This window comes from Temnothorax longispinosus, unplaced genomic scaffold (assembly GCF_030848805.1).
Source record: "Temnothorax longispinosus isolate EJ_2023e unplaced genomic scaffold, Tlon_JGU_v1 HiC_scaffold_16, whole genome shotgun sequence".
In the NCBI taxonomy this organism is placed as follows: domain Eukaryota; kingdom Metazoa; phylum Arthropoda; class Insecta; order Hymenoptera; family Formicidae; genus Temnothorax; species Temnothorax longispinosus.
In genome coordinates, this window is record NW_027269970.1 from 554,915 (window position 1) to 571,487 (window position 16,573).

The window sequence follows — 16,573 nt, forward strand, 5'->3', positions numbered from 1 at the left end:
TACGTAAGCCAAAATCACTTCGTGAAGCGAGCATGATGCGTTCGTGCATGCACGGTGTGATAATCACGCCGTGAAGGTAACATGACCCCGCACGAATTGTTATTTGGATAGGTATAATATATATATTATAATTTATAATATCTGCGCGCGATTTATTATATTATAATATTTAATAACAAAATGCCGCATAGCGATTAAAATAGCAGTTTTAATGTAATTGTTATTTTATTACATTATTTTATTAGTTTTATTATATTATTTTATTATGCAAATTGTGTGGGTTATATATAATGAGATCGTGAAATGTGTTAATTTATTCATCCAAGCTCGATCTCCACCCAAACTTGTCTTCAGTGGTCGGCCGCTCACGCACGATCCATGCGCATCTCACGCCTCACGCCTAAGCGACCCCGCGTGCTTTCATTGTGCGTCCGCCTACGTGACTCGCTCGGCAGCAGCGGCTGGATTGTCATTTGTCGTCCTCGTGATCCGAATGTCCTCGCGGTAACATTTCGCGTGCTCCGCGTGCTCTGTATATCCGAGTGCTTAAATAATATATAGTTTCCGTGTACCTATTTCTGCCTTCACGGGCCATCCACGCCTTCCTGGCTTATCCTCGAGCCTTGCCTATCGTCTGGCGGTGTGAATTTTAAGAATCTCGCGTGTCCGCGCGCGACCGGCCGGTCGATTATGGCTGCGATCCATTTGATATGTTACAAATGCTTCGAAGCGTTCTTTGTCTTCTTCTTTCTTCATTGAAAGAAAAGAGAAGAGATTTCGAAGCATTTATAGCATTAAATGGACTGCAGCCTATATCTCAACGGGACGTTTCCGCTCGCGCGGTCTCACGCCTGTCCGCGTGTCCGCCTGTCCGCGCCTCGCCATTCGCCCCTCGTCGCCGTCGTAAGGAGGAGGATCGAGCTAATCGATCAACGCCGGTTGCGCGAGGTTAGTGGGATTATTATATAAATATATATAATATTTATATATTTTGAATGAATTGATACACCGCCGTTTTTTCTCGATTCTGATCATATTTTTTTAAGGCATATCTGTATCAAAAATCTAACGATTAACCTATGGTTCTTTAGGATTACGTAGAATACTTTAGACGGCAGTGAAGATCGCGTTCGGGATTTACCGCTAAAAAGTAGTCATCAGGGAAGTTCCACTAATTCCAGCGTAGAGATCGTAGAGACGAACGTCGTCGTACTTCCGATGACAAAGACACTATTTTAGACAGCCAAGACGTTTCAAGTATTGATAGAGGTAATAATAATAATAATACTTATTGGTTGTGCGCGTGTGTGAGTGCATGTGTGCGTGCGTGCGTGCGCGTTTACGCGTGTGCGTATATATGCGTGTTTATGACAATCCCCCATAAGCGGGGAGCACACACTTCTGCACAACGCATAATGCGTAAGCATAGAAAATTGATTGGTCCATGTCCATACACATACAGATTTGATATAATAATAGTATTTGTATTTATTTATGATGTTTTGATTGCAGGTGTCTGTAGATTTCAACGTGAAAGAATTTTGTACGATGTGCGATCTCAACTTTTACGGAACTTGTCTACGCATAGAAAGAGCGAAAAGCATCAACAATTGAAAACCTTTTGCATCCCCGCTGCTTCCCTTGTCTAAAAGAATTCCCGTCTCGCATAGAATACGACGAACACCGTTCAACACCCGCTTATATGAAGAATGCCGTTCGGTGCGAGGAACAACGAAAAAATAAAAAGAAAGGTAATGAAGAAAGGAGAATGAAAAAAAAATGTTTGTTTTAGAAATAATTTCGAAGAGATTTTAAATTGATAAATTGTTTTTGTAGACAAACTGGCAAGAGAGAAGCTGAGGTTTGCACCGCGGAAGGCGAGGAGAAAGATGTTTGTCATGACGCAAAGAACGAAAAAGAGGAAGATTCAGAAGAACAAGAATACATCACGGGTATTATAGAAAATATAACTGAGAAGAAATTCAAAATACCATCTTACAAATATTGACGTTAAAATCAGATCTTTATTGGTATAGATTATTTAAGAAAAGTTATAAGTTTAATTTATGTAAAATTAATTTATATAAAAAAAAAAACATTGTGCGTTCTCTTTGTACATGTATGCTATCTTTACAAGAAATTATATTTATATAGGTAAATCTATGGTCAAAGTATAGTATCCCGATCAAATTGGTAGAAAATTTAGTAGTTTTATTATGTATAGTTTATGACGTCCTGGTGAAGTGACCATGGGCACAAAGTCCAAACATGGAGTTTTCGAATTACAGAGCGTCAAACATAAAAAAAATGGGTTTATCGGCTCATGGTAGTTCTTTGTACGGTCGTACTGGTTTGTGCCTGTGTGTGTGTGTGTGTGTGTGTGTGTGTGTGTGTGTGTGTGTGAGTGAGTGAGTGTGTGTGTGTGTGTGGTGTGTGAGTGAGTAAGTGAGTGTGTGGGTGTGTGTGAATGTGTGTGTGTGTGTGAGTGAGTGAGTGAGTGTGTGTGTGGTGTGTGAGTGAGTAAGTGAGTGTGTGTGTGTGTGTGTGTGTGTGTGTGTGTGAGTGAGTGAGTGAGTGAGTGTGTGGTGTGTGTTGTGTGTGTGTGTGTGTGTGTGTGTGTGTGTGTGGTGTGTATGAACTTTTCATCAGGACGTCATAAACTACATCACACTAAATTTTTAGCCAATTTGACCGGGATCCATTTTCCCGTGGTTTGGTGCGGGGTCCTTTAAACTTGTCGGTTTCAATTGCTGTCGTATCGAGATATGATTTCATTGAGTTTCAACTTTATAAAATGTATGAGAGCGTATATCTAGAGAGCGTATAGCTCATATGAGCCGCACGCATGCGGCACTCACGTGTGTGCAAATTTTAAAATAAAAATGTTTATAAATAAATATATATTTATTCTTCTTTAATTTAACGTTTTTATAACTGTAATAGTACATATTATATTTATATTAAAAAGTAGGGTACAAGGTGAGAGCAATTAATGCTCATATGACCCGCATGCATGCGGCACTCACGCGTGCGAGTCATATGAGCATCATTTGAGGACGCATCTGTCTAGCACCATGAGTGCACGCCGTGCAAATTATCCGCACGACGTGCACGCGTTGTGAGCTCACTTTGCGGGCATTTTGTTATCTGGGAATGTATTAGTAAGTAATGTATAAGTAAATCTTCTTATACATAGAAGATTAAAAACTATTAGAGTCATTGTGCAATACGTCGCAAACATCCCGTCGTCAGGATTGCAAAGAATGGCAACACGCTAGTTGAAAAGTGTAATTTTCTGATTGCCGATTGCCAGTTGCTATTGCCAAAAAGTTCAAAAGTTCAAAGTTCAAAAGTTCAACTTTCTTAACAACCGTAACTGTCAATAAGCGCAACCGGAATTAATTGTATATTGAAGTGAAACTTCTTTAGGCACGGTAGTGAATTCGATTCGCGACACGAAAAAGTGTAACGGAAGTGAAACTTCTTTGGTACGGTAGTAAGTTCGATTGTGCGACACAAATAGTGTGACAAAATTTGACCAATAGGCGTACGGCGTTGGCGAGATGGTTCTTTTTTCTGGCACGGTAGTAAGTTCGATTATGCGACACGGAAAGTGTAACGAAAATTCGACCAATAGGTGTACGAAATGAAACTTCTTTGGTACGGTAGTAAGTTCGATTGTGCGACACGGAAAGTGTAACGAAAATTCGACCAATAGGCGTACGAAATGAAACTTCTTTGGTACGGTAATAAGTTCGATTGTACGACACGGAAAATGTAACGAAAATTCGACCAATAGGCGTACGAAATAAAACTTATTATCACCGCCGTCGCGTTTGTTTTTCCTCGCCTTTCACTATATCAAGTCTCGGACGACGAAGCGCAGTACAATTTGGCCGCATATCCGGGGGCTTCCGTTGGTCGATCCGCAGTTTTTAGCTGACGACCCTGTCGAGTTTATCTTCATAAACAAAGGTAAACACAATGACCGGTATTCATAGTCGGAACTTATTTCAAGACCGTCTTAAGTAACGACTTATACTGCTAATACGGACTCTGTGATTGGTTCATGACATCTTAAGATTGTACTTAAGACAGTTTTGTATATATATAAGAACCGACTATGAATACCGCCAATCTCTTACTAAATAATTTTCGCCAGGAAAAGGGCTGCGAGGCGACGTCCCTCCATGCTCACAGCAGTTTACGCTTTCAAAGCACAGCAGATCACGAACTGGTCGACCTGGTGCGCCGCTTTTGAGAGCAGGAAGCCGAACCTTCCGCTCCCGCCGTATTCACGTCAGAAGAACAGAGATGCGAAGACACCTTCGTGCGCACCAACGCGCGCAGGGTATGTCGTGAGACTGTCGTTCTCCTTCGACTCATCACTTGCTTGTGCTAGAATAAAGTTTTTAGTGGACAATTGCTTATTTTATTCAACATTATTTACGTAACATCTCGCTCGTAACAGTACGAGGACCTAGAACACGTGCAGTTAACGTCTGCGTCATCATCGGACAAAAGAGAGCTCAAGTGCTACCAACCCTGTTTAAAATAATAGATACAATATGATCAGATTACATTGTATTACATTCAATTTCAATGTAAATTAATAAAGTTTTTATTCATTTACATTGAAATTGAATGTAATATAATGTAATCTGATCATATTGTATCTATTATTTTAAACAAGGAACCTCATCACAGAGTGCCTCGAGGGTCAAGTACCTCCACCAAGCTCAAAGTCGTATTCAACGGGTCGCAGCGCACTAGGTCTGGTGAGTCGTTGAATAACTGCAGCTTGCTCATTGGCACGAACTTCCTGTCGCTCGTCGATGTCCTGTCCTGGCGAAGAAAATTGTTAGTGAGAGGTTGTGTTTATATTTGTTTACGAAGAGTTTTATCAATGGTTACACTATTTGTGAAAAGTTTTATTGATATTTACACTGTTTGGAAGCACGTTGCAACGCTGGGAATCAATACATTATTCTATTCTAATTTATATATATAATTTAGTGTAGCAAAGCATTTTTTGTGTAGCAAACATAAAAATCGTATCATTTCGCTGTGCACATGTCCTTTCTAAAAAAAGGCATGTTAAGTCGATACTCGCATATCTCGAAGTTTTTTGTTGCCGCTTTTCCGCGATGCCAATTGGTTCTCTCGCTGCGCTTACTTCATTTGCAGTTGTCATCGTATATTTTGACAGTTGTGTGTATCAAGAAGTTAATAGTGTAATAGTAATTGCATAATGTTAAAGCTAAATAGCGCGCGCGAAGCGCGCGTCTGTAGTGTCTAGTTATTTCAAAATTTCAATGAAATGTTCCCAACACATCCTAAGAGTGCGTTCAGAAACATCACCCGAATACTGAAAATCTTGCAGCATATGTGCACTATAAATTTTCAACATTTGGGTGATGTTTCTGAACGCAGTCCAACCACAGTATAAACAATAGCGACAGTTATGGCCATGGCACACAAAAAAACTTAAGTCCATAAACTTAAGCAATAACCGAATCGACCAATCACAGTCGAGAACTTAAGCAGCCATTTTGAAATTTAAACTTAGGACATTAAAGCCCCTTGCACAATGCCAGGCAACAAGCAATAGGAACAGGGAATAGAAATCAGAAATCATGTATGAATGCAGAATAAACAGTGACACAGGCAATAGACACAGAGTTTCCGTCACGTTGGAAATTTTGTGCCTATTGCCTATTGCCAACCAATCATAGCATTTGAATTTTTTAGGGTTGTAATTAACGATTTTTTGGTTATTTCCTGTTCCTATTGCCTGTTGCCTGGCATTGTGCAAGGGGCTTAAGGATGAAATTTTTTAAGTTTAAGGTCTAAGGTCTTATAGTAACCATATCACACAAAAGTTACTAGACTGTTTACCTATATATTGCACTTCGATTTTCTGTCTTGAAATCACAAGGAAATGTTAATTATGAGTTTTTATATTATAATCTTCCTGTAGATATAAAACGAAGAAGTAAGTTTGTTTTATATTAAATAATATAGTGATTACATATGCAGATTAATTAGATAACTTAAATGTTAAATGAATTTTATAGGTTATACAGGTTATTTGGTTGTAAGAAGAAAATTTTTAATTAAAATGGAACACTCATATTCACATAATTTATTACATGATATGAATATGGATTGTCAAGTCCAATTTGAAGAAAATATGGATAATTAAGTCCAATTTGAAGAAAAAACAAGTGATGAACTACTAATTGATGCAGTCAGGGGATACCCTCATCTGTACGATACATCTTTAAAGGAATATAAAGATACCAAAATGAAAGAGAATTCATGGCATGAAATTTCGTCAGTTATGAATATGTCAGGTAAAATATTTTATTATTTAATTTAATAATTTTCTGAATTTATATTTATATATGTATATTTATTGTAGTTGATATTTGCCAAACTCGTTGGCTACGCTTGCGTGAACGTTTTACCAAAGAACAACGTCTTCAAGAAATAGAAAGTCGAAGTGGCAGTAAAGCAAGTCATCGATCAGTATTTTCTCTTTATCAGAACATATTTCTAAAAAATTATATTAAACGAAGAAAGTAAGTTTAAAATCAGAGTAATATATATATGATTATTACATTGTTTTATATGTATACATACATATATATACAAAACATAAACATTAATATATATAATTGCTATGTAGTTAACAATCTAATATTTAGTTTTAATTTATTTAATATTAGTTTTAATATATGGCTAAGTTTTTTAATTTATCGATGGATCAAGTGCATGATGCGGAAATCTGCACATGTAGTATCTGCATATCATGCGCTTGATCCATTGATGAATTAAAAAACTTAGGTTATATATATATATATATACATATATATGTCTACATATATTAATTTTAAATTTCAGATCATATACCAATGTGGCTAAAAAAAAAGCAACTGATATGTCAAATGTTTGTGTCAATACTACTTCGCATTACTTGAATACACTTGCAGATTCTAATTCAACTCTTCCTTCTTCAAATTCTAATATTGTGCGCAAAGAAATAACACCAAAGACAATCTTTCCTCAGCATTCTCAAGAAACCAATTTGCAAACTGTAAAAATGTAGTACATAATCCTTGCATCTCACAAAATAATAATATAATTGAAATAGACGATGATGAATCATCTCCACCACTTCAAAACAAACTTAATAATTTTTGTAAGATGAAAATGTCTGCAATGTCAAATTCCACTTCACCATTACTTAAATTTCAAACAGCAAATGCTGCATCTGTTTCAAATTCTTCAACATTACAGTGCCCAATAGTAAATGCTGCATCAATTTCAAATTCAATTTCATCAACTTCTACAGTACAAGCAGCAAATGAAGCATCCATTTCTAATTCTACTTCATCTCTTACTTTATCTTCTGCATTAAAAACAAATACTATATTACAGAAAGATGCTGCATTAATTTCAAATAGTATTTCATCATCTCCTACATTACAGACACCAAATGTTTCATTTGTTTCAAATTCTCCATCATCATCCCCTACATTACCAAAGAATATAAGAAACTCAGGTAAAATAAAAAATAAAAACATCACACACTCTTAGAGAATCATCACTTGCATCTTTAAGTAATGTTCTTCAAAACCGTTTTGCTAATTCATCGCATTCTACTGAAAGAAGGAAAATGCTTGGGATTTAAATCATTTAACGCCAGAGAAAAGTTTTGGTTTGTTAATAGCTGTTAATTAGAACAAATACCTGAGCCGGAAAGAACTAAGCAAAAACAAGCAATTTCAGAAATTTTATGGAGACCATACATACATTAATTTCAATTATTTGAATGTTATGTCTTATAGTATATATCGAAGTGTTAAATCCTCTATAACATCTCCAAAATTGCTTTGTTTCTATTTTCTCTTTCGAGACATTTTTTTTAAATGTAATATTTTGTTTTATATTTTGTTTCCTTATAAAAATTTTTATTTTTCACATTTTAGTCACATATTTCGTATTTTAATTAATTTAGCTCGTAAAATAATCTAAATTAATAGATTATTTGCATTCCTTATGAGACTAAAGACTTTATTGAATTAGTTATAACATGTTATGTTTTATGTATTTTCAGTTGGCATTTTATTTAGTCTTTAAGATATTTATATAATTAAGATTAAAATTAATAGATTATTTTTGTTTGATCTTATGAGACTTATCTTAATTTATATAATCTTATTTCGCATTTCGTATTTTATGTTTAATTTTTAATCACTAACGTATCTAAATTAATAGATTATTTGTATTCCTTATGAGACTATAGACTCATCTTTATTGAATTAGTCATAACATGTTATGTTTTATGTATTTTCAGTTGGCATTTTATTTAGTCTCCAAGATATTTATATAATTAAGATTAAAATTAATAGATTATTTTTGTTTGATCTTATGAGACTTATCTTAATTTATATAATCTTATTTCGCATTTTGTATTTTATGTTTAATTCTATTTAATCACTAAGGTATCTAAATTAATAGATTATTTGTGTATGTTATGAGACCAAAGACTCATCTTTATTAAATTTTATTACCTATACATTTTATGTTTAATATAATTTAGTCTCTAAGATATAAAAATTAAAAGATTATTTATTTTTTGTCTTATTCTTATAGATTTTTTTTTTAATATATGTTTAAAAAGGATATTAAAATTGTAAAAAGAAATAACCCAGTATATTTTTCTCTCCAAAAAATAATTCTTTATAAATTATATATATAGGTATGTGTGTTTGTGTCTCAACAACAATACATTTTCATGCCATTACTAATAGATATATTTTTAAAAATAATTTAATATACATGTATATATTTATGTAACATTTTTGAAATATGTAAACTAATATGGCATCAAAATGTATAAAAATAAAAAATGATTATTGTTTAAAAGTGTTACAAGAAATGAAATGCCAAGCCAGAATATAAAAAAAACTGATATTATCTTAATGTTATAAAAAAAAAATTTTTTTTATATAAAGCACATTTACATTTATCTTTTTTTCTTAATTATAAACATGTTATAATTTCATTACATTAAAGACCTGATGTAACATAAAGTTATTTAAATTTTCTTATTAAAATAGGCTCATTTATATATATTTATGTTTAACAAAATTTACATATAATTTTACAAGAACTTGCATACACAGAAACAAAAATTTGCATACACTAATATAAAAAAATTATTTTATAACTTTAACTTTATAATCAATTTTTTAGTTTATTTTAAAAGTTAGAATACAAAAATAAAACAATTATTATTTGATAATTTAATCAAAATTATTAAAATTATCGCAATTATTTAAACCTCTGGAAACATATTCTTTTTGCCAGGGAACCTCACCAGCAGGAGTCATTAAATATTCTGCTATCGCATCTCGTTGTTTATATGCCTCATTTGTTGCTCTATGAGCAGTGCTTGGTCTTATCTGTTCTAAACATTCAGAATTTTCGTTTTTTCCACATTCCAGGAATAATATTTCCGTCTGTTTCCTCCGTATCAAAATTTAAGGGACAATATATTCTATTCGCAATTGGCTGTATGTCATTTTTTGTTTTTAAATAATTGTGGAGACATACTGCTGGGCCATTACTATTTTATCTACGTTTTTTGGATGCATAAGAATTGGTTTTCTGAAAACTCTCCATCGAGATGCGAATATACCAAAAGTATTTTCTATAATTCTTCTCGCTCTTGATAATCTGTAATTAAATATCTTCTTTTTATTTCCAATTGATGGCCAGGATATGATCTCACCATATTTTTGGATAATTGAAACGCTGCATCTCCAACGAAATAACACGGTGTAGCTATGTTACTTTCGGGTAAATTAGCTTTTCCTTTTGGTAAATTTAATGTGTCAGTCTGTATAGCTTTACCAAACTCAGATATCTCAAATATAGTGGAATCACTACTATTTCCATATGCTCCGCAATCAACTATTGTAAATTTATAATTGTTATTGCATGCTGCTAACATACTACACTAAATGTCTTTTTATAATTATAATACAAGCTACCAGAATTTGGTGGCGCTTGTATTTGGACGTGTTTTCCCATCCACTGCGCCACAACAATTAGGAAAATTCAGTCTGTCCAAAATCCATGACAAATTTCAAGCCATTTTTCTGTAGTAGGAACTTGAAGATATATTGGTGCTAATCTTTTACTAGTAAATAACATGTTTCTTAATTATATTTCTTGCTGTAGATTCACCAACTCGATAAGCAAGTGCTATTACCTGAGAGCTATTATGAGTCTATGTTCTGGAACAAGATCACGTTTTACTGGTTTTCCTTAAATGTGGTGCTATTAATTCCAGATGCTTCATAAAGTGTTCAAGTGTCATTCTGGTATAGCGGTAAAAACATTTTACTATCATTTTTTAATTCTTGAAATAAATTTTCATAATCCCCATGTCGTGCTCTAATTTGATTTATAGGTCTAGTATGCCATCGCCTATGCAGCCATCTTTTTTGTTTCTTTGTTACGCATTAGCAAATTATATGTACACATCCAATTAAGTACTAATAATAAGAAATAGTTTTTATTTTTATCTTGTTTTTTCACTTCTAGAAGCACAAAAAGATATCACTTAATTTATTTATAGAAATTATCAGAATTTGTACTCACCGTAGCCCAGGTAGCCAGTCGGTCCCGGGGATATCAATAATAAATATTTTCTCTTGTTGTCCCGGAAGTTGTCACCGTAGTCCTGAAGTTTATCCAATACGAAACAAGAGAATATTTATTATTGATATCCCCAAGACGACTGACTACCTGGGCTACGGTGAGTACATAGCTACACTGACATAGTACGTACTTCTACACTGATTTTCTAGCCTTTTCTTTTCACGATTATATTGCTCTCTCTAATGAAGTGCACCATCTTTGGCAATAATCAGGCGTGTTAAAAATCACCTATAATAGAAGTTTAAAAATAATAAATTAATAAAAATATGTGTAATGACTAAAATAACTTAGTAAAATTTAATTTTAATAAAAAATTACCACAATTTGTTTCAATCAATGTTTTAGAGATTTTATTCCAAGCATTTTGTGTTTCATTAATGTATCATGTTTCTTTAATGTATCTTTCCAGCATAGCGCATAAAAATCTGCCATATCGATTTGCTTCGTTCTCTATGCACGAAGTGACTGAATATGTAATATCACAGAAAAGCTGAAAGAGAGACAAATAATTTTGTTATAAAATAGCTGTAGAAACCGTATATGTATAACAAACTATAAATTTATTTTGTACAATAACTTGTGCAAACAAAAGTTGCTTTATAATAAACAAGTATAATTTTATCGTTCTAAAGTGCTGTAACAACACATGAATGTATATTAGACGAACTGTCTTACACGTAGCAAAGCAGAGTTGAAAAATTTGCAGTCTTGAGGGAGTGGATGGTATGTACAAATTTCGCACAGTACATGGCGTCCACAATTGTGAATGTACACCGGGAATAGGCACTGTAGAAATTGCGTTATCGTCTCGTTTTTCGCAGATTTAGCGCTTCGTGACAAAAAACCATGTATCCTTTTCTTGTCTACAAGTCAGTTGTAAACGTACGAATGTTATTATCGTACAATATTTATTGAATTGCTACATTATACAATCACGATAATTACATTAATTAAAAGAGATTTATGAGATATTTTACCTCAGGTACGCAAAAACTTTTTCAACGTGTTCCTCTTGCTTCTTTTTTTCATCCTGCAGTTTCTCGATAAGAGTGGTATATCTTCTTGTTCCTTCTTCCTTTACTTACATTCTAAAATCAGCATTACTCCCGGTTTAAATAATCAAGAACGTACGTTTAAAATAAACTATTGTCAGTCATAGTACTGTAATCAGTAATAATATGTAATATATTCCGATTTCGCATACCATGTTTTTGGCATACCATCGGCGGTTTGCGCTGCAAGTTGCTTCAACTTGCTGATTTCCCTTGATAACTTTCCCCTGGCACGTACAAATCGTACATCGATAGAGACCAAAACGTGACTAAGAACTGCGGCGATATGTCCTCCCAAACTTTAGAAGGTGTAATGGCCTGACAGACTGAGCGACAGATGCCATAACAGCTTGCGCGAAGCCAGAGATTGCAGCCACAAAGATATACTCGTGCCATCGTGTTTAAATCTATCCCTGTCAGCACCCGCTAATGTCTCTACAAGACAATATCCTAACACATCGTACGAGATATTTGTCAAGTATTTCAAGGAGTCAAAGACAGGTCCTGGCATCCAATACGATGACCATGTTACATTTTCCTTTGCGAAGATGATTATAATGGCAGAAGGCACACATTCTATACGTACTTATCAGGTTGTCATACAACTGGATCTGTATGAGACATAATCGAATATACACCCGGTGAGGTGTGCGTAAGCTTGCCTATTGACCGGCCGACTAGCTTGATCGTTTCCTTGCTTACGTGCTTCATAATCGACTTGATCTTCTTTTGAGCATCCGCACGTTTCCGCAGCAATGCGGCGTGCTGCATGGTGTATCGTTCTTCCAGCGCGCGTATAGGCAATAACATCGGGCGTTGATCCATAAAACAATAATCTGGAGAAAGAGCAATAAAAAAGATTCTTTAATCACTCTTATAAAATTAAAGAAAATTGCCGCTAACCTAAAAATTACCATTTACCATGTACAATTTTATTTAAACAGTAATCTAAAAAAAATTCATAAATTAGCAAGGAGCAAGCGCGAAGAAAAAAAGCGTTCTTTAAAGCATTGTTATATAAAGAAAAATTGCTGTTAACCTAAAATTACCATTGTTCGTCATTTAACATATAAGCACAAAAATAGATCATTACAGCATAATTAGGTTGTTACAGCCTAATTAGTAAAAATTTTACTTTTAACAATTAATTTGACGATTACTTTTAATTTATTTAAAAATTATCAGGATAGTACTCATCTTTGGTTTTGCAGCTTGCTCGTACCTCGCCATCACTCGCCATACGACATAACGCACTACGCCAAAGCTTGTGCGTTACTTACGTCCACGACTTCGATTGTTGTAGATCGCTACACCATGTCATGTGCTTTGGCTTAATGTCCTAAGTTTAATTTCAAAATGGCTGCTTAAGTTCTCGACTGTGATTGGTCGATTCGGTTATTGCTTAAGTTTATGGACTTAAGTTTTTTTGTGTGCCATGGCCATAACTGTCGCTATTGTTTATACTGTGGTTGGACTGCGTTCAGAAACATCACCCAAATGTTGAAAATTTATAGTGCACATATGCTGCAAGATTTTCAGTATTCGGGTAATGTTTCTGAACGCACTCTTAGGATGTGTTGGGAAACATTTCATTGAAATTTTGAAATAACTAGACACCATAGACGCGCGCTTTGCGCGCGCTATTTAGCTTTAACATTATGCAATTACTATTACACTATAACTTCTTGATACACACAACTGTCAAAATATACGATGACAACTGCAAATGAAGTAAGCGCAGCGAGAGAACCAATTGGCATCGCGGAAAAGCGGCAACAAAAAACTTCGAGATATGCGAGTATCGACTTAACATGCCTTTTTTTAGGAAGGACACGTGCACAGCGAAATGATACGATTTTTATGTTTGCTACACAAAAATGCTTTGCTACACTAAATTATATATATAAATTAGAATAGAATAATGTATTGATTCCCAGCGTTGCAACGTGCTTCCAAACAGTGTAAATATCATAAAACTTTTCACAAATAGTGTAACCATTGATAAAACTCTTCGTAAACAAATATAAACACAACCTCTCACTAACAATTTTCTTCGCCAGGACAGGACATCGACGAGCGACAGGAAGTTCGTGCCAATGAGCAAGCTTCAGTTATTCAACGACTCACCAGACCTAGTGCGCTGCGACCCGTTGAATACGACTTTGAGCTTGGTGGAGGTACTTGACCCTCGAGGCACTCTGTGATGAGGTTGGTAGCACTTGAGCTCTCTTTTGTCTGATGATGACGCAGACGTTAACTACACGTGTTCTAGGTCCTTATACTGTTACGAGCGAGATGTTACGTACATAATGTTGAATAAAGTAAGCAATTGTCCACTAACAACTTTATTCTAGCTTCTAGCACAAGCATGTGATGAGTCGAAGGAGAACAAACAGTCTCACGACATACCCTGCGCGCGTTGGTGCGCACGAAGGTGTCTTCGCATCTCTGTTCTTCTGACGTGAATACGGCGGGAGCGGAAGGTTCGGCTTCCTGCTCTCAAAAGCGGCGCACCAGGTCGACCAGTTCGTGATCTGCTGTGCTTTGAAAGCGTAAACTGCTGTGAGCATGGAGGGACGTCGCCTCGCAGCCCTTTTCCTGGCGAAAATTATTTAGTAAGAGATTGGCGGTATTCATAGTCGGTTTCTATATATATTTAAAACTGTCTTAAGTACACTCTTAAGATGTCATGAACCAATCACAGAATCCGTATTAGCAGTATAAGTCGTTACTTAAGACGGTCTTGAAATAAGTTCCGACTATGAATACCGGTCATTGTGTTTACCTTTGTTTATGAAGATAAACTCGACAGGGTCGTCAGCTAAAAACTGCGGATCGACCAACGGAAGCCCCCGGATATGCGGCCAAATTGTACTGCGCTTCGTCGTCGAGACTTGATATAGTGAAAGGCGAGGAAGAACAAACGCGACGGCGGTGATAATAAGTTTATTTCGTACGCTATTGGTCGAATTTTCGTTACATTTTCCGTGTCGCACAATCGAACTTATTACCGTACCAAAGAAGTTTCATTTCGTACGCCTATTGGTCGCATTTTCGTTACACTTTCCGTGTCGCATAATCGAACTTACTACCGTGCCAGAAGAAGAACCATCTCGCCAACGCCGTACGCCTATTGGTCAAATTTTTCGTTACACTATTTGTGTCGCACAATCGAACTTACTACCGTACCAAAGAAGTTTCACTTCCATTACACTTTTCGTGTCGCGAATCGAATTCACTACCGATCACGCGCGATCCATGCGCATCTCACGCCTCACGCCTAAGCGACCCCGTTTGCTTTCATTGTTCGCCCGCCAACGTGACTCGCTCGACAGCAGCGGCTGGATTGTCATTTGTCGTCCTTCGTGATCCGAATGTCCTCGCGGTAACATTTCGCGTGCTCCGCGTGCTCTGTATCCGAGTGCTTAAATAATAGTTCCCGTGTCTGCCCATTTCTGCCTTCACGGGCCATCCACGCCTTCCTGGCTTATCCTCGAGCCTTGCCTATCCGTCTGGCGGTGTGAATTTTAAAAATCTCGCGTGTCCGCGCGCCGGTCGATTATGGCTGCGATCCATTTGATATGTTACAAATGCTTCGAAGCGTTCTTTGTCTTCTTCTTTCTTCACTGAAGAAAAGAAGAGAATTCCAAGCATTTATAGCATTAATGGACTGCAGCCTATATCTCAACTGGACGCTTCCGCTCGCGCGGTCTCACGCCTGTCCGCGCCTCGCCATTCGCCCCTCGTCGCCGTCGTAAGGAGGAGGATCGAGCTAATCGATCAACGCCAGTTGCGCGAGGTTAGTAGGATTATTTATATAAATATATATAATATTTATGGTGTGCTCCCCGCTTAACCGTTTCGTCCTAATAAACACAGAGCAACGTGTGACGTATCGAAATGCTTCGAGATTAGCTATGACGTGGAGCAAACTCTTATTGTGACCATCTAACACTAATGTTATCGTCAAATTTACATAATATGTATTCTGTTGCATGCTATTAAAGCGGGGAGCACACACTTCTGCATAACGCATAATGCGTAAGCATAAGAAAATTGATTGGTCTATTTTCTTATGCACATGTATATGGACCAATCAGTTTTCTTATGCTTACGCATTATGCGTCGTGCAGAAGTGTGTGCTCCCCGCTTAACGTATGTAGTGCAGCTTTCGCTATCTGTGGTCAAGTCTCCTTTTAAATATCAATTGCGAGTTTGTCACAATGGGTTTGTGTATCCAGAGAGAAAGTTGAGAGTGGTCATGTCCGTGTTTAGGTCATACCCCGTATCCGAATCCTGTCGGTATGTGCACGTTTTTGTGGTCTTTTAAAAAATCCACGTAGACGCGAGAAGTTTCCATGTAGACGCGAGAAGTTGGCCCGCGGTCGAGTCGATATGCCGCTTTTTCGCGTGCGTGATTGGCCGATGCGTGCGTGCGGTCGATACGATGCGGTGATCGAGATCGCGCTGCGAGTTTCGCGTGCGTGTATGTATGTATATACATATGTGTATGTGTCGTGTGATGTGACAGCTGGCATCGGTTGCGCGAGGTTAGTAGGATGATACGAGATTCAATAAAAATATCGTAATTGCCTACATGTATAAAAAATCTAACGATTGACCATACGTTCGCTCGCGTCGTCATCTCTTTACGACGATCGGTTACATATACGAAGAGGCATTCTTATACTCGTTTTGCTCGGTCTTGTTCGATCGGTAGGCTGACGTATATTGAAAGATAAGTTAACACAAGTTATCTTTTACCAATAAAAGTGCATAACAAG

General features: G+C 36.2%; 2 long non-coding RNA genes across 13 annotated transcripts; one reads left to right on the forward strand and one right to left on the reverse strand.

Moving 5' to 3' along the window:
- The first annotated feature begins 3,843 nt into the window (after positions 1–3,843).
- LOC139823682 (uncharacterized) lies at positions 3,844–8,946 on the forward strand. The gene is made up of 5 exons (XR_011734853.1): positions 3,844–3,975; positions 4,163–5,995; positions 6,078–6,356; positions 6,425–6,584; positions 6,907–8,946. It is a non-coding gene; the product is annotated as an uncharacterized lncRNA (long non-coding RNA).
- A 139-nt stretch (positions 8,947–9,085) lies between these two features.
- On the reverse strand, positions 9,086–15,707 carry LOC139823681 (uncharacterized). 12 transcript variants are annotated; one of them, XR_011734852.1, is made up of 9 exons: positions 14,575–14,715; positions 13,835–14,387; positions 12,492–13,128; positions 11,942–12,400; positions 11,715–11,825; positions 11,413–11,600; positions 10,286–11,227; positions 10,065–10,172; positions 9,844–9,984 (listed from the first exon to the last, which is right to left on the reverse strand). It is a non-coding gene; the product is annotated as an uncharacterized lncRNA (long non-coding RNA). The 12 variants fall into 12 exon arrangements; XR_011734848.1 differs by having other exon boundaries at positions 9,086–9,984; positions 10,065–11,227; XR_011734843.1 differs by lacking the exons at positions 9,844–9,984; positions 10,065–10,172 and having other exon boundaries at positions 13,917–14,024; positions 14,096–14,387; positions 14,575–15,706.
- Positions 15,708–16,573: the final 866 nt, after the last annotated feature.